General features: G+C 41.5%; 1 long non-coding RNA gene across 1 annotated transcript; it reads left to right on the top strand.

The window, feature by feature from the left end:
- The first annotated feature begins 2,433 nt into the window (after positions 1-2,433).
- Positions 2,434-7,484, top strand: LOC138744472 (uncharacterized). The gene is made up of 3 exons (XR_011345559.1): positions 2,434-2,705; positions 6,050-6,164; positions 7,133-7,484. It is a non-coding gene; the product is annotated as an uncharacterized lncRNA (long non-coding RNA).
- The last annotated feature ends 11,728 nt before the right edge of the window (positions 7,485-19,212 follow it).

Raw genomic sequence — 19,212 nt, 5'->3', positions numbered from 1 at the left:
GATGGCATTGCATGATTGAGTTATGTGGAGGATTATAGAGAGAAAAAAACATCAGAAGAGAAGATGGTTTATTTCTCACAAGGTATGACTTGAACTGAGACTGTGGAAGGGAAAACAAGGTGTTCTTGTTCTCTCTCTCGGTCAACTGAAAAACAATATGTAGGATGTAATGAATAATTTACAATTTAAAGCAAACTCAACTATTTAATATCCATGAAGGTGACACATGCGGAACCGAAATATCAGGTGGTTATCTATGCTCACAGCTCAATGATTCACAAAATAATGTGTTTTCGTCCATACAGACAAACATTATTTTTATTTCAGCTGCCTCGTTGGAAATAATTCATCAAGATTACCGACATTGGTAATTAGGGCATTATTCATAAACTTTTGAGTACTCCTGAAATAAGTCAATTCTCATTTTTTTTTAATACAGTTGTCCGAGTTGTTTTATCCTGCTGCTTTCTTTTATGTTTCACTTGCTGTAATTTTACCAATATATTTGCTTGCCAATAACTCACCAGAATTGTTCAGATTCAAGAAATATTCCAGTGGTAAAGGAAATAAATCATTCTGCACACTTTGCTTTCCAAGCATCTGAGAAGTACGGAGAGACTCATTTACCCGACTCGCCTGCAGAATTATAGTTGTCCGTCTTACTGTGGTTAGCAATCTTTGTGAGTTAGGAGAACCTTTTGAGATGATGTGGCTACAAGATGCATGGTTTGCAACTGTCATAGATGGGAGAGATGGATAACCCAGCATTGCCAGGGGTTTGAGCTTCCCTGTTCAAAAAATGTGTTCCAATTAGTCTAGTGGAGCACGCAAAGTAAATCTGTTCATTTTATTCTTTATGTTTTGCACAAAACATAGACATGGAACAGGACAGCACAGTATCGGCCCTTCAGCCCATGATGTTCTGCCAGCCTATATAAACCTCCCCCACTTCAATCTAACCCTTCTCATCCTCTCACACGTTCCCTCCATTTTATTTACATCCATGTGCCTGCCTACAAGTCTTTTACATGTTCTCTACCACTCCTGGCAATGCATTCCAGACACCCACCGGTTTCTGTGTAAAAAGAAATTACCTCTGGCATCTCCCCAGAACTTCCTTCCACTCATCTTAAACAGATGTCCTCTTGTATTTGCTATTGTCATCCCAGGAGAAAGGCGCTGACTGTCTACCCTATATACTGCATATAAATCTCTATTAAGTCACCTTTCATCCTTTATTGCTCCAAACAGAAAAGCCCAAGTTCTTCCAACCTTGCTTCATCAGACCATCTCCAATCCAGGCATCATCCTGGTGTATCTTCCCTGCACCTCTTCTACATGCTTCCTGTAATGTGGTGACCAGAACTGAATCCAATACTCAGTGTGGTGTGACCAGAGATTTGTAGAGCTCAAACGTGATCTCATGGCTTTTGAACGCAATCCTCCAACAACTGATGGCAAGCATATTGTGCACCTTCTTAACCATCCTATCAACTCATGCAACAACCTTGAGGGATTTATGGACTTGGACCCCAGGATCCCTCTGTTACACTTATTTTTAAACAAAAGTCATGTCGTAGGTCCAGAGAAAGCAGAGTGATGTCTAGTAAAACCCTTTTTTCCTGGTTTTATTCCATTCAGATCACATTCCCAATTCTTTGGCTTTGATACAGACCCAATGAGATCCTGCGGCAGAAATTTCAGCAGTTCTCATCACGTCAAGTTTCTGGGATTCACGCACAGAATTTACTGATTGCCAATTTAACAGAAGTGATCTTATTACGAGTAATATCTTTACACAGCCTTTGCAGCTTGCAAATGCTGAAGCGAACCTTGGGATCAACTGTCCAATGACCTTATCAATGAAATAAGAAGCAGAAATGTAGGTGGTGCCCGCAGAGCGAGCAGGTTATGTTATAAATAGGTGTGCTATGCTGAGTTGGTACATTCTCAGGCACTCTACTCCCAGCTAAAATCCTGACTTAACAGGCCCTTTTATAGAGAAAAAATCGTGAATGTAAAGACAGAGTTCTCCGTCTTTACATTGCTGCACTTATCTCCATAAAAGGTCTGAAGGCAGATGGAATGCAGTCCAGCTTATGTCCACCTAGGGGGGGTACACTTAAAGGTGTAGTTGCTGCCCATTGTACTACAATCTACCAGAACCAGACAGAGAGACGTGATTTATAGGCCTTAATCACCTTAAAGTGTCCGTGGAGCTTGTGAGTTGCTGGCCCGCTTTGGGCGTGACAGCCTTTATGGGGATATATGGGAGGGAGGAGTCACAGGTTCAGGGGACGGGCCAGCCCATACAGCACATACACATAGTGGTAGCATAACACACATCCTCCATAAAATAAATGCCACTGAAAGGGGCTGCAAAGGGGAGGGCTGATGACATCACAATGACATTGTCAGCCTGAGACCTAAGGCAAATTTTAAATACAGGGCAATAGTGACCGGGATTTGTCTCTAAAGGATCGTTACTCTATTCATATTAGAGATGGCTAAGGTTTTTTGTTCTTTTGGGTGGGAGGGAATGTCTATATTAATTTTTCACTTCCCAGCGCGTACGTTGACGTTACGTTGAAGGGCGGTGCTACTGCACCACTCACCCCATCTCCCCCAGCTCCAGAAGATGACTCCTGACGCTGCTCTCCTTAAAGGCAAAGCTGGATCCACATTATAGGCAGTCACCATAAAAGGTAAATTCACCTTTTTATTTCCTTGAGCTGGCTTTTATGCACTGTTGCACCATATAAAGGCCTACTGATTAGTAAACAGATGAAGCGGCACTAAGGACCCCATTACACCAAACTCCCTCCAAGCACCACCAATTCCCCCAATTCCCTTGTAGAACACTTTAACAATGAAGTGTTCTAAGGATTAACTGTAGCTGGTATCTTATGCTTTGCAATTATTAAAATTCTCCTACAGTTGATTGTAGTGTGAATATCCTTCACTGAGAGATTCAGCATGCTGTGAAATACGTATTTAGTCATTTGAAATCTTGAGATTAAAGAAGTCCAGACTTTAGAAGAGTGGTAGGCCTTCCTGTGGGAATTGATCATGGCAGGGAAAATGAGAAGCCATTCACCTTAGGGCAAGAAGGATAAGGATGGGAAAGGGTAATCAACAAAGAGGCATCTCCTCTGGCTGTTTTCAGGAAGACATTTTACCCCTCGTTCAGATAAACAAAAAGGTCTGCAAACACTGTGATTATAGTTCAACATACGCAACCCCGGAGAAACTCAGCAGGTCACATAGCATCCATAGGCAGGGCTGGTGCCAGATTATTTTGAGCCAGGGCCACCGACTTGCACGCCCCCCACCAAATATTTTTTAACAACTTTTCAAAAACATGTTCTGTAGAAAAAAAGGTAAAGTAAAAAACTTGAAACTGCTGCATTTATTTTAAATTGCAAGAATAAGTAATATTCAATCTTTGATTATCTTTCTCAAATACAAAAAATATATATTTTGGCACACAAATCATTTTGAATCAAAGGGCACTTGGTAGAAAGCATCCCTCCGCCAAGGGCAACACAATATTAAAACTTTTTAATTCACACACCTTTAAGACTATCTACCTCCCAGTGCCCATTTTTTCCCACAAGAACGATGCTGTATGAAAATAGCCATTGGCCCATCAAGTTTGCTCTGACTTTTCTGTAACCAATTTACAAATCTATGCTACTCCCCTTTTTAAAAATTTTCCCACATTTCTTTCATTTCCCCCCAGATTCTACAACTCACTCATACACAACAGCAATGGCCAATAATCTACCTGCCCACATCTTCTGGATTTGGGGGGAAATTGAAGCATCCGGAGGAAGCTCACGTGGTCACAGGGAGAACGTGCGAACCGCACACAGACAGGGCCAGAGTTCTCATGTTTTAAACAAAATTATTAATATAATGACAAAAAATTGCTGAGTTGATTCCTTTTAAGAATTTATATATATTTTTAAGTTCTCAACTATGAATATTGATAGTTATTTTGCTATTAGAAACCGGTTAGTACCTGTCCTGAGCTATCCTTAACAAGTTACCCTGGACGATCTTCGTCTTAAATCTGCTTGGTTCCCCTTCTCATCAATTATGATCCTCCAAAAAAGGGCTAGTCGTGGACTGATCGACTTTTCTTGATGAAATATTATTAAATTGCTCAAACCAATGTTAGAATTATTTGTACAATAAATATAAATATCTCACTTATTCAAACAGCCCAATACACATTTAGGCATACATAAGACTCCCCTCCGCAGTCGGCCTTCAGGCACACATCAGAGCTCCCGACACCAACTTGGAACCCTTCCCTCAGCCTACTACTGCGCACACACACACTGGATGTGTGTATGTGTGTGCACACACGTGTGTGTGCATGTGGTAGGCCAAGGGGACAGGGGAAGGTCCAGAGTCAGGATTCCGACTCAGGCGACGAGAGCTCCAGTGTAGGCCGAGGGGAAGGTTTGAAGTTGAGTGTCAGGAGCTCCAGTCACTGGAGCTGGGAGCTCCCAATGCCAATTCCGAACCTTCCCCTTAACAGTCAACATACAGGCACACACCGGAGCTCCTGATGCCGGCTCCAAAACCCTCCACTCGGCCTACCTGAACTGTGGGGCACCATTTGGTCTCTTCAACAGCGCCCCTCTGAGGTCTGTTCCCTAGGCAGCTGCCTAGTTTGTCTTATGGTAGTGCCAGCCCTGTCCATACAAAGCAAAGAAAACCAACGTTTTGAGCTGGAGCCCTTCATCAAGGTAATCCCTTGGTTTAACATCCCATTATTGATCTTCATTTTCTCTGCATCTGTTTCTTTATTAGTTCTGATAATATTCTCAAAGATTCTTACCTGTCATCAAAATCCTACAATTTTGTCACTGAAATTACATCACTCCATTACATAGTTCACACATACGCTACCAATGCCATTATGATGCAACTCAACTGAAAAAGGATATTTAATGAGGATTCAATACTTTTCTCTGTCATGGAATCATGAGAGATACAGCACAGAAACAGATTTTTCAGCCTATCAAGTCCGCGCCCATCATCTACCAATCATTTGTACTGATCCTACATTAATCTCTATTTTTCCCACTTTCTCACAAAGTTCTCTCAAATGCTACAAACTACACACTCGAGACCATTGACAGCATCCAATTAACCTGCCTACTCACATATCTTTGGGATGTGGGAGGACATCAGAGGACTCGGTAGAAATCCAGGAAGTTACAGAGAGCGCCGCAACAGTGGCTGCAGTCAGGATTGACCGTGGGTATCTGAACAGTTAATGCTAGCTAAATCCACAAATTCATGATGCGGAGTATCAAATATTGTCTGATTGGTGGCCTTTTCCCCTCATTGATTCTGGAAATTCCTTTTGTTTACATTTTATTTTTAGCTTTCAGTGTATTTTAATGACCTCAGCATGAAATTTTAAGGCAAATTAATATCATAAAAATAGAGGACAAGTGAGGGCATCAGTTGCACAGAGGAAACCCCATCCGCCCTCCACCCACACTCGTCGTGACAGCACTGAAATCTGCAGAGTAGCTCACGTTATGGACCTAAATGCATGGATAACTTTTTTTTGTTCACTCTCTTTTTCCATGGCTGACTTTGCTTCCACGCGCTCTCCTACTACTGGAACTCTATCTACATTTTTAAGAAGTCTTTTCTCCATTTCCTCATGCTTCATTAATTTTTCTGTAAGTTCCCAAGTTTGAGTCTTCATTATTCTAGAGACTTGATTAAAGATACACGACTCCGCTTCAGATTCAATTTCAAGTTCCTCTTCAACTTCAAGTCCTGTCACCTCCTTCGCAGCCTTGGCTGCTGCTTTGGCTGCTCTTTTCGACATTTTCTTAATGGAGATGGAATTAACAAACAGTTAAGCTGAAGTTTAACTAGTTAGATATGGAAAAAAGCTGGTTTTAAAAGTGGAAATTGTAAGGAGCATACAACTACCAGTGTAGAAGTTTGTGTTTATAGGCTATCTAGAAATATTGATTATGATAAAACCAGCACAGATTTTCCTCTATAACAGAAATAAAGTCACAGGCTTCCAGAGGACAGGCCGGGAGGGTGGGACGTTTTGAGCCAAGGAACATTCCAGACAGGAAAGTAGAATCGATGATCTCTTCTGCTCAAATCATCTCAAGGTAATCACAATACCCCCGGGCTCTAGAATCCATAATGTCTTTAACAGAAAGATGCTGAATGCCTTGCCAACCGATTCATCTACTTGTCAAATGGGCTCCCATACATAAGTCAGTTTCCTGCCTAAACGAGGCTGATTGACTCCACTAGCCCCACCGAAGGCACCAATGAGACCTCGGCTTCACAGCACTTCACCCGAGCAGCTTCTCCCCCCCCCCACCCCCCACCCCCCACCCCCCACCCCCCATTGATGGCATTGATGGCTTTCTGTTTAGAGTGAAACTGGCATTTGCAAGTGTTAATGAATGACTGAAACTGAGGCAATACAGAGGACAGAAGTCACTCATGTTTTTTTAGACTGCAATGTTGGAAAAATCACTGAAAAATGTAACATAATTACTGCCCGTGTGGTTGTTCATGCTGGACACTTTTTTAGACTGCAAGCACCCGAGTGCAACAGCCCCGGGGGCTTGGATGTGCAGTAGAGTGGATGACAGAAAACAATAGGGATCCTGCAGGATAAATGGCGGTGCAGGAATGGACTCAATTTTCCTGCACATTCCTTTTTAGACTGCCCGTGTTGCAGCAAAATTCCTTGATTATGACGTTACATGCCTACAGTCTAAAAACCCCTGCTGTATATTGCAAGTAGCTTTCCAGACTGCTTCCGTTGTATATGCTACAAATTCATATCTTTTAATTATAACATGTACATATAAAAAGCCAATTAACATCAACCTGTCTTTTGAAATGTGTCAGTACTGACTGTAATGCCTTAACTTGTATCAATACTTTCAAAGAGATACCTCTCGAATTTGTATTCAAGAATTGTCCTTTGACTGGGTTCTTTGAATGAGATTCACTAGTATTAGTGAGGTGGCCTTGTCTACCAAACACTAATACTCTTCATTCCTCAATAACATCTGTGTTTGTACTTCATGGTACTGCTATACATTTTGTTCCTTGACAGGTCGTACGACTATAACATTGGCGTAGTCGGCAATCTCTCGCTGGGAAGATCAGCACATATGCTGTAAGTGACCACGAGGACACTGAAACTATAGATGGAGTTGAAATGCACCTTAGGGACACTTGAGCCCGAACTCCTTCACTGATCCAGGGGAGCATTGTGACCCCTCATACGAGGTTGATCTGGTTCCCTGCCAAAAGACAAGAACCACACACAAAGCCCAAGACACAGTGCATAAGGGAAGAAGAACCATGGCCTACTCCACGTAGTCATCAGCCGGAATTCCATGGATAACTTTAGTCAGAGATCAACGGTCATCTTAAGTAAAAGCTTAAGCTATGGAATACCTGAATCAGAATCAGGTTTATTGTCATAAACGAATCACTAAGTTTGTTTTGTGCAGAACAAGGTGGAAAATTACTATAAATACCAATTTGTAAATACAAAATTAAAAAAAAAAGAGATAGTGAGATGGTGCCCATAGTCCATTCAGAAATCTGATGGCAGAAGGGAAGAAGCTGGTTTTGTCAAACTGTGTGTCTTCAGGGTTCTCTACCTCCTTCCTGATAAGAAAAGGGCATAGGCTGAGTGGTGAGGGTCCTGGATGAAAGAAGTTGCTTTCTTGAGGCACTGCCTCCTAAAGATGTCCTTAACCTGGGCATTAGAGCCCTCTCTAGCCTGTTCCTGTCCTGTGCCTTGGCACCTCCATACCAGTCAGAATGCTCTATACAGAACAAGAGTCTCTGGTGACATACCAAACCTGCTCAAACTCCTCACCAAAGCATAGCCGCTGGCGAGCCTTCTTCCTGATTGCATCAACGTGATGAACCAGGATAGGTCTTCAGTGATGTTGACACCCAGGAATTTGAAGTTCCTTCCTTCTCCACTAATGATCCCTCGATGAGATCTGATTTGTGGTCTCCTTGTTTCCCCTTCCTGAAGTCTACAATCAATTCTTTAGTTTTGCTGATGTTGAGTGCAAGGTTGTTGTTGCACGATTCAACCAGCTGGCCTGTCTCACTACTTCCTCATTGCTGTCTGTGATTCTGCCGACAGCCTAATTTTTTTCCTGTCCAATTAGAAAAGCCAACACAAGTAGTCAAATTAAACAAAAAAAAAATTGTTTTTTTCCTTTTCTTGCCAAGTTATTGCAAGCTTCTTGAACTGAATTTAATTTAATTGCATATGGTGTAAACCTTTGTTTTGCATGCTATGCAGGCAAATCAACTCATTCTTAAGTACAGCAGCTAGAGCAATAATATTTCAAAAGTGCAATGTCACAGTAGGTCAAAGAGTATAGCGGAGAGTGTGACAAGACAAAGTGCAGGGTGTGGAGAAAAGAACAATGAAGGGAATATAGATTTAATGAACAATGTTAGTAAACTGGCGGCATTGAAGATACAAAAGAGTGTAACAAATGTAATGCACATAGGTAAAGGACCCTCTAGGAGCAGCTTGCAAAATATCACCAGGCTCTGGCATATCTTTCTAATCCTACCTTCGCCCACTCTGAGATGAATAATAAAGGCTCACAGTATAACAACCCACGAGCCATTCCTCAATGCACGAAAGGGACGTATTTCCAGAACAAATTTCCTCAAGCAAAATTTACTAAATCAATAAAATGTCTGGACTAAATGCTTCAAAGGTATTTTGGCACAGTATCTTTGTATGCATGTGCTGTTCATTGTAGTGAAAAATAGCTTTGTGAATCAGAGACACATGCCCAAAGGCTTCCATGGCAAAAAATCTATGACTTGAATGTTTGCTAATTGTGGAATTACTATACTGTACTATAATCTATACAAGTACATGATATATGATGGAAACTACTTCCAGCAAATTTCCATAAAGACACAATGTAATTTCAATAAATCTAATGTGGCAGAAAGCTTAAACGTGCTATTCTTTCCAAGACCTCCTCATGTTTAAGTTGGTTATCTGCTGTTTTATTCCCTCCAAGCATAATATAATTTCTGTGCCAATGGACATGAGCATTAATTCTGAGTTTCGGTTTATTGCCAAAAAAACTGTGTCACTAATTCACATATTTGTTCTGCCAACTAACATAAAGGTTAATACTACATAAGTACAAACCTAAAGGCACAAGTACCGCATTTAACATTCAATTTCTCTGTGTTTGATCTGTGATATTTCAAAAGCAAATGCTACTTGCACTGATTTATCTTTCCAAGTTCACAATGACACATTGAAGAAAATTGTAAGGTAACTTTTAATGACGATTGATTACCAACTAATATTATTTTCAGCCTTGATTTGCACTGGTGGAGAATAATTCTATTCATTTTTATGGTACGTTGAATAATGCTGCAGACTTATCTAACATCAAAATTTCATTTGAAATAAAATATGTAATCTTTGACAGCAAATCTGATTTTCATTTAAATTTAAAATAGTTTCCCAACTGACCTAATTTTCCCCGGTTCACTTTTAAGGATTATTCCTTGGAGTAATTTCTGCAGTCATCAATCAGAATATGAAGAGACTGTACAGGTGTTTGGAATGAATAAATGAACCCAATGAGTTATAAGTGATGACAATCTTGCAGAATTTGGAATTACCAAAAAAAAACATACAAAAAATCTTTATTGCTAATGGTCTAACTTGCAGAATATGAACTAAAGTTAATCAAACTGTCAAACGCCTGATTTTTTTTTTAAAGAACATGTGATACAGCAATGATAATGTCACATTGAGGAAAGAGCCAGTCCAAGATTTATATGATCCATGCTTCCAACCTTTCACAGAGCTTAAATATTATTATCCAGAGACCCTCAATGTATAAAATGATCAAGTTTAAATTGTTTTCTCAATTTTCACACGAGGAATTGGATTGCTAACCAAACCAGTCATCCATTTTCTTCTCACCAGCATCTCAAGAGTCACTGGAGTCCATTGAATGATATACTCTATGTGGATGGGGCTGGATTAGTAACTGTGCTGGACTCATGTATTTTTATTTTAATTTCTTTTAGGATGTTGCCTGCCACAAATTGCACATAAGGAGGGCATCCTGACACTGGAGAGGCAGGGAGTTAGAAAGGCCAAGTCTCAGGAAGGATTGTGGGAGGAGTAACGTGTTGGGTTTAAAGCAGTTCAGACCATCGCATCAACACCCCACCCCTCCATCGACTATATTTCCTGCTGCTTCTGAAAGCAGCCGACATATTAAAAAGAAGCTCATCCTACCCCAGCCACGCTCCCTTCCCCCTTCTTCCACCAGGAAGAAGATTCCTGAGTGGGAGATCACATCCCACCAGAGTTCCTACCCCTGCTGTTATCCCTCCTGGATGATTCTCACACTTTGCTCTGTTCTAATGGTGACTCTGCCCTCTGAATTGTGTTTTTATTGTTGTCTAACTGAACTGCTTGCAAGATGAACCATCTCGCTGTACCACTGTATCTCTGATTTAACCTCAAATTCCAGTGAGATGACCTAAAAATGACATAATTGCCATTCACTTCAGAAAAGAAATAAAATCGATGACATACTGATGAAGATTACAGCACTAGGTAATAATATTCCTTGACAAATTTATCAAAGGCCAGAAGTCTTACTTGAGAGGAGTAGGTAATTCTGCCTTGTATCCTGACCCATACTTTTTACTCAGCCAGTGTAACAAGACTTATTGATTACACATTGAACTCTGTATTTGAGAGCCAGAGGGGCTAAAACAATTTCAATCTTGCCTCCAAACTGCATGCAAAACATGTTTTTCAATTCATCGTTGTGGATGGGATATTGGCGAGGGCATTAACGTGCATCTTGCCAACAGTTGGCTGAAGAAAGCAAGACAGGCCATTCACACCATTGACCAACAGGTAATAGTGATCTGACACTGGAACTGACTTTTAGAAGCACATCCGTGAAGCTAGCAATCATCATTAATGTTCCAAGGCAGAAGGACATTGAGTAGTGCAAAGGTTTACCCACACAACCTGTTCCAACTTGTTCCAATTGAAGAGAATTTGGACAATTTTCAGGTTGACTTTGGTGGACATTCCTTTGATTCTGCAGCTGGTGGTGGTGGTGAATAATGACAGTGAGTGGCACATAACACATCAAAGGGCTTTTTCCCAATTCCAAAGCCTCCTCCAGCATGGTTATAGGCCCACAACCCCGCGCCACCTATATACATCCAAGTGACCAATTAACCTGCTCACTTTTGGAATGTGGGAGGAAACCCAAGAAGATGGGAAGGGCCCCTTTCGGACAGCGCCAGATTCGAACCCAGGTCATTAATGCTGTAATGGGGTTACACTAACTCTGCTGTTCTTCTTTATTGTTCCTCCAAATTGTGACTGGATATTATTTTAACCATAAAATCAGAGATGTCTCTGTTAAATGCAGTTGTTGAACAATGGGGAGGTAGCCTTTCTCTTGAAGGTCATGTATTTGCAAGCATTACTAGGCTATTGGGTTCCTTTCATTAATGCTCATTGACCACAGGCAGTAAGTAGATAGGTTATTGAAAAGCAAAGTCCAAACAAATGACTCTGTAGACACACCACCACTATATCTTAGCTACGCCATCCTGATTAGTTATGCAGCTGTAATAGCAGCAACAACATAGAGTGGCATTGGGACAACTTATCCACACTGCTTGAAAACTTCAAAAAATGATATGTGGAAGAACCCTTCAAAACTAGTGGTCATTAGTTGACATTTTGATGACCTATCAAGTGATTACCTTCTGTGGAAAATAAATAGACCCTGATTTCTACCCGATGTACATGGGACAACCCTGGAAAGCTACCTGACATTCAACCATCACCAGCAAAGCAAGTTCCACATTTCTTGGGCAAACAAACTCCCTGGCACTGACCCAGACCAGAAAGGCCCTTGAAAACTCCACTGCAAATAAATGCAGTAATGAAGAATGTGACAGAAATACCTCAATAACCTATTAAATACCTGTTTGCCTGTTTGCCTAGAAGACATACTCAAAACTCAGCTCACCTTGGAGAAAATCACAGCTAATTTTAACCTTCCAGTTGACCCAAATTGAACAAATCCCCTAAAACTGAACTATCATCATCTCTCACCCTGATCAGAGAGTGAGGGCAGAATTGATGGAGAATCTGCATGTTTTGCATTGAGGACTGGAGAATGCTGTTTCGTGGGGTTGTACTTGTGGAATCAGATGACAAGAAACTTAATTTGATAAACTTGGCTCAACTTGAAAATGAAGGGAGATAGAGGTGTTCAAAATTACAAGGGGCATTGATAGAATAAATGCAAACAGGCTTTTTCCACTGAGGTTGGATGAGACAAGATCTAGAGGGCATAGCAAAAACTCACCAGATCAAGTAGTGTCCTTTATATAGCAAAGGTAAAAATACATAACCAATGTTTTGGTCATCAAGGTATGGAAAAATGTGAGCAGGCAACTGAACAAAAGAGTTGAGAGGGAGGTGGGGTCATAAAGGCAGGAGGTGATCGGTGGAGAGGGGACAGCAGTGATCAAGGGGAGAAGGGATAGCTGGGTGAATAGAGAGGGGGGGGGAGGGAGAAGAGGTTAGCAGAAGTGGGAGAAGTCGATATTAATGCCATCTGGCTGGACAGTGCCTAGACGGAAAATTAGGTGTTGTTCCTCCAATTTGTGGGTGGTCTTGGTGGGATAATACCATAAGGCCATGAACAGACATGTGATTATGGGAGTGTGACACAGAACAAAAGTTTGACTACTGGTAGGTCTCTGTCACTGGTGAGGACAGAGCAAAGGTGCTCAGCAAAGCCATCTCCCAATCTGTGCCCAGTCTCTCCGATGTAGAGAAGGGCACAAACAGACCGCCGGATGCAGTAAGTTCGTCCTGCGGATACACAAAGTAAAGTGTTGCTTCACTTGAAAGGCCTGCTTGGGACCCAAGACTGTGGTGAGGGAAGAGACGTGGGTGCAAGTGTGGCACTTCCTGCAGCCACAGGGGAATGTGCTGAAGGTGGGGGGTGATGGTGGGGAGGGATGAGTGCATGAGGGAGTCACAGAGGGAGCAGGTCACTATGGAAGGCAGAGAGGTAGTGGGATCCTGTTGTAAGAGCCAGAAATTCCAGAGGATTAAAAGTTGGATGCGGAGGCTGGTGGGGTGGTAGGTGAGGACAAGGGTGATTGCATCTGGGGTCAGAGGGGATCAGGGTAGATGAGGGGGAAATGGAGGAGATGTGGGTGAGGGCTAAGCTGATTGTGGTGGAGGGGAAGCCACGTTTGTGGAAGAAGGCAGACCTTTCGGAAGATCTGGATGACCTCATCTTAGGAACAGATGCGGCAGAAATGGAGAAATTGAGAGAAGGGGGATAGAATCCTTGCAGGGGACAGGGTGTGAGAAAATGTAGTCTAGGTAGATGTGGGAGTTAGTGGGTTTGTTATATATGTCGGTGAAACGCTTGACCCCTGAAATGGAGACGGAGATGCAGGAAGGGAAGAGTGTCCCCTAGAGGACATAGGCTGAGATTGAGGGTGGTGAGAGTGTGCAACGAGTTTCCTGTAGAGGTGGTGGATCCACGTTCGATTTTGACATTTAAGAAATGATTGGATGGGAGGGGTATGGAAAGTTATGGTCTGGGTGCAGGTCGATGGAATGAGGTGGAATAATTAATTCAGCATGGTCTAGATGGGCCAAAAGGCTTATTTCTGTACTCTAATGTTATATAGGGCCATAATTCTATGAATCAGAAATGACGAGGATATTAAAGCTCTGCCAAACATGTCTGAGGCAGAGGGCAGACCATCTGGGACATGGTCACTCGTTACCACAGAAATTATGCCAGGACCTCATGTCCAAATCACTAGGTCTCAATCTCAAGAGAAATGAATGAAAGCACACAGAAACACAGTAAAATATGAGCAGATGTAGATCACCTGCAACCTCAACCCTGCCTCGCCATAATTGTGGCTGACCGACCACAGCTCCACCTTTGCGCCAGGTTTTCATAGAAATGTACAGCAAGGGAACAGGTCATTTAGTCCACCACATCTACACTGACCGATGGGCAACCATCTGTACTAACTCCATATCCCAGTACGTGGCTCACACCCTTCGACACTCAATTGCTTTAAGTACCCACCTAGAGACCACTTACGGCAACTTCTACCTCAGCTTCCAAAGGCCCTGCCTCGACAACTCCCTAGGGCAGACTGCATTCCCCAATCTGTGCAAGAAGTTTCTATGTGCCTCAGTTTTAAATGACCATCTTAAACAGAACCACATCTGTCCAGCATGGATGGCATCAATCAATCTGCAGTGGAACATGTAGAACATGCCAAACTGCAGTTGCAGCCACAAAAATTAATTTACAGAATTACAGAAATTTATTCCATTGCCAGACTATCATCCAAAAGTCATGAAAATATCCCATTTCCCATGATTGCTGGCAAAAGTAAATAATAAGATCAGGAGAAATGCTTTCATTAATATGGTTTTTATCAGTCACACTTTGGCTAGATTGAGAGAATATTGACAATAGAGTGTAGCAAGATATAAATCAGTACAAAATATGCCATGTGCTGAATATGAAAATCCAGGCTTCTTACAATAATAATTCTCCCAGCAGGATTGGATATTATATCCAATATATTAATTGCTTTAATTTGCTGATACTCTAGAGTGTGTATAGTGCATTTTCCTAATTTATCAGCTTGTTACCATATTTTATGGCATATAAGACATTCCATTTCAGCGGGGAATATTAAGAATTTTTTTTAGTGTATTTACGGATAAGCATTTAAAACTTGGATAACAGGAAAAATCTTTGTAATAATAATCCTGCTGTAATTTCCAAGAGAAAACAAAAGCTGCTGAGCTATAGCAGAAAACATTTCATAAAAACAAACTGCTGCTGTCGGTTCTCATGCTGGTCCTGCTGCCTGCTCTCTCCAGGCGGCCCGCTGTTGGTCCCCGTGCTGGTCCCACTGCTCTCCTCTCTCTCAGGGGAGCGGGGGTGGTGGGACAAGTGCGGGGACTGAGACAGCCCACCAGCAGACCCCACTGTTTCACTCCCCCCCACCACCCCCCCGACAGCCCGCCACCAGCCTTCAAAGATAGATGGCGGTGATGTTAGTGATCCATTCAGCGACGATAATCGCTGTCAACATTACTCACCATTATCACCCTAATTATCATATAAGACATAGGGGATCTTTTTGAGCCATTTTTTGGGATAAAAGTGGGTCTTAAATGCTGTCAAATATGTTAATTCTTCAGTTCTAGCATTCAGCTGGTGAAGTAGCCTCCGTGGAAAGTAAGGGAGGCGATGTTGCAGGCTGAGTCCAGAGTTGGAGCAGAGAGGTGGGTAGAACATAGTGAACATCTCTGTTAGGCAGAGACCAAAGGAGTAAGTGTGGCAGCTGGAGATGTGTTGTTCTCAGCTGCAAGGCTATTCTAGAACAGAGGAAAATAATTAGCCAGAAGACAGATGACAGGGAGAAAATAATTAGCCAGAAGACAGATGACAGGGAGAAAATATAAGTTGCTGAATTGGATTTAGAGGTACAGTGCAGTAACAGGCTCACAGGCAACCTGACAAATCAATCTACTGAGTCCGTACATCTTCAGAAAGTGGGAGGAAACTCGAGCACCTGGAGGAAACCCATGTGAACGTCGGGAGAGTCAACAAACTCCTTAAAGACAGCATTGGCTTGCTGGCATTGTGACAGCGTCATGGTGTTGTGTTGGGAAGACTATCGGGTTCAGTGGGTTCACAGAGAGACGAGTCTGGACACGTGTTATAATCACACATAACTTTAATTAGCACATGGGAGACAAACAGGAGAACGTTAAATGGTCCTTGATCACTTAAGCGATGATATGGACAATCACCTTTGACCTAGGTTGGACTCCAACAACAGTGAATCTATACTCAACACGATCACCCACTTGATTAAATACACTACAAACAGGGATCCTTACACACACCCGGTTCCCTGTACCAACGGGCATGTGGCTCTCTGCAAGTATTGATCTATTGCAACACTACGGCTTAGCTTTAGTGCAGTGCCCACCTTGCCCGCGATACTTCCAGTGATGTCCACAATAGCAACCTGGTGTGGAGCAATGTCCAGGGCTTGGACCATGAGGTAGAGAGAGAGATAATTTGTGCTTCTAGCCAATAATGACCCAAGGTAATTTAAATTAGCCAGCGGCAAGGTGTGCACTAATGGGTGGACAGAGTCCAACCTTGATTGACAGGTGACGTGACTTCCGAATAAGTTTCAGACAGGGGGGACCACCTGCAATGCACACATTCCAGAAGGGCAGGGAGGGTTAAATGAAAGGTCTCAGAATTGATTTAATAACTGTTTCTCTTTCAACAGATGCTGCCTGTCCGGCTAAGTGTCTCCAGGATTTTTGGCTATATTTCATTTTCCCAGAATCGCTGGATTATTTCTGATTTTAATTTACTGGATTATTTTTGGTTGCAGGCAGTGTTAGCATTATTCCCACTATCCACTGGCTACCTCTTCCCTACATTCTCCGTTCCAATGAAGAATTTCAACCTGAAACATCAACCATCCCTCAGCCTACAACAGCTGCCATCTCCTCTATTCCCAGAAAGGGTAGACATGATAGGTTAATTTTTCCTTCCACCAAACCAACTTACATATGTCATTGAACTGAAGCAGGCAAGTTATGTACAGCTATTCACCAATCCCTGCGAAAAATACCCTGCTTAAATTGGGAGTTGCTGTGGGCTTTTCCTTCACTTTTCAAATAGGTGGCATTTTGTGTTAATTTATATTGTTAATCTTTCAATGGAGAGTTTCCTGTGAGCTGATTTAGAGTTCTCTTCAATGACTCCATTTATTTTTCATTTATCAATTGAAAATAATTACTATTTTGATTTTTAAAGTAGATTAATAGCTTGTCGAGGTGTCTGGATATTTGATTGAGGAATCCTCTCATTACTAAAAATGATTTTAATTAATCTTTCATTTAAAAAAAATCAAACCTTGTAATTTGACATTCTTTAAATATTTAATGGCAAATCTACACTGTCTTCTTTTATAGACCACAGTGTGAAATTATTTAGTATTCAAAATGTTTGATGAATTCACAAAGAGCAGGTATTAGAAATGAATAATCTGGTTGCGAAAGTAATTAATATCCACTTTGTGAATAGAAAAAAAATTGGCAATGATGTAAAGTTGTGGAGCTTTATTATATTTCTGTTCCACTAAATTGACAAATGTTTGAAGTTTAGAACCTATGTCAACATTTATTTTCTAATTAACGGCAACGGTTTTGCACTCAATGGAAATAGATAAATGGCACATTACTCATCACAAGGATCTGGAGAAATGCTGGATACTTACAAAACTCCAAAACAATGCCATTGTGCACAGTGACATTCCACCCACGGACAAGGAGAAAGTCAAATCTGTATTTTTCTGAGTGGGATCCAAATTATCCAACATGAACCAGAAATAATCAAATTCCTCAGCACTGTGGAAAACAAGATGGTGTATGAATTCTTTAGGGCTAAGTTTTGTTTTATACATGCTATGAATTGGGGCATTTTCTTTACCTTAGGGAAAAAAAGACAATGACTGATTTTTTTATTTGTTGAATCTGACATTGTAAAACTTCAAATATTTTTCTTAAAAGAGTGGTTTATTACTCATTGATTTTGCAGATAACCTTAATATCTACCAGAAGAGTTTACAGTGCGTCATTTTATTGATATGAATGTTATAGATCAGCTGAGCAGAATTAACTGAACTGCTGGTTCCTAACACATACTTCTTGGCTACTGGTAATTTAAAATTTGACATAGAAATAAACTCCTGACTCGAAACATACATCAACTTCAAAAGTGGATGAATAGGGGGTTCCCAATGGGAACTGTTGGAAACAAAATATAGCCTACTTATACAGGCAATCACTGATTATGACAGTTTGGGTAAGGAATATATAATTCACTATCCAAAAATCCAAGATCCAGAATAAAATTCACTCTTACAGGATTTATATGGGGAAAATGTTTAAAAATAAACACTGTGTAAAAGAAACTGAATTTTCTCTATTTTTTTTTAAACTCACATTTCTTGACGTGCAGATAATTAAAATGTGACAGGATTTTTTTTGTGTTTAAGGTTCATTTTGCTGTCTGACAGTTTTTTATCAAAACAACTTCCAAAATATCTACTGATATTTGTTGTGAGTTATATTGTTAAATTATCTGACCTATATTTGAGATGCATTTACACAACTGCATATCTCCATTCAAACTGAAGGCTGGAAGGTGATAATTGGAGACACACAAAAGGGCTGCCACCTCCCTTCCCCCGGCTCCATCCACTTTTCCTCTCTTCTTCCCTGTCCCTATCACTGTCAGCTTCCCAGCCTTCACCTTTTCTCCAGATTACAGTATCTACAGTCCCGTGCTTCCAAGTGCGGCATCTGGACCACTTACAAGTTATGGTTTGGAAATTGATAAAGCAAATGCTTATGTGGCCCCTGCCAGCAGCCCAGCTGTTGTGGTAATATTAACGAGATGCTGGATGGTCTGAGCAGGTCTGGCAGCATTCAGGGAAAGAAATGGGCAGACAACACTTTTGTTGGGATGGATTTTTTTTTGGTTCCTCGATGAGAAGGGATGATGGCAAGTATAAAAGAAGGAGGCACAGGAAAGGCCGGGAAGGCCCACTTCTTTCCAAGGATACTGCCTCACCTAGTGCATTTCCTCCCTCCTTCCCTTTTCATCATCAACTTTCAGTCATCTGTTTGCTATTACCAGCACCTGCGGTCCCTTGTGCTTCCAAATGTCGCAGATGGCCACTTAAGAGATCTACTTTGAAAGTCATCAAGGCCCCTGCTGAAGTTGGATGTTGCTTCACCCTGGTGACTTTCCAGTTTCACTTTGCTCAAGATTTCAACATCTGCAGTTGCTTGTGTTAGGGTTTAAATCTGGTGCTTGTCTGTAAGGAGTTTGTATGTTCTCCCCACATCCGCCTGGGTTTCCTCCGGCTGTTCCGATTTCCTCCCACCTTTCAAAATGTACTGGGCTTGTAAGCTAATTAGAATATTTGGGTGGCATGGAATCATGAACCAGAAGGGCCTGTTAA

Source organism: Narcine bancroftii, chromosome 10 (genome assembly GCF_036971445.1).
Source record: "Narcine bancroftii isolate sNarBan1 chromosome 10, sNarBan1.hap1, whole genome shotgun sequence".
Taxonomy (NCBI): Eukaryota; Metazoa; Chordata; class Chondrichthyes; order Torpediniformes; family Narcinidae; genus Narcine; species Narcine bancroftii.
The sequence above is the reverse complement of the archived record's forward strand: the minus strand, read 5'-3'. Positions and strand labels throughout refer to the sequence as shown.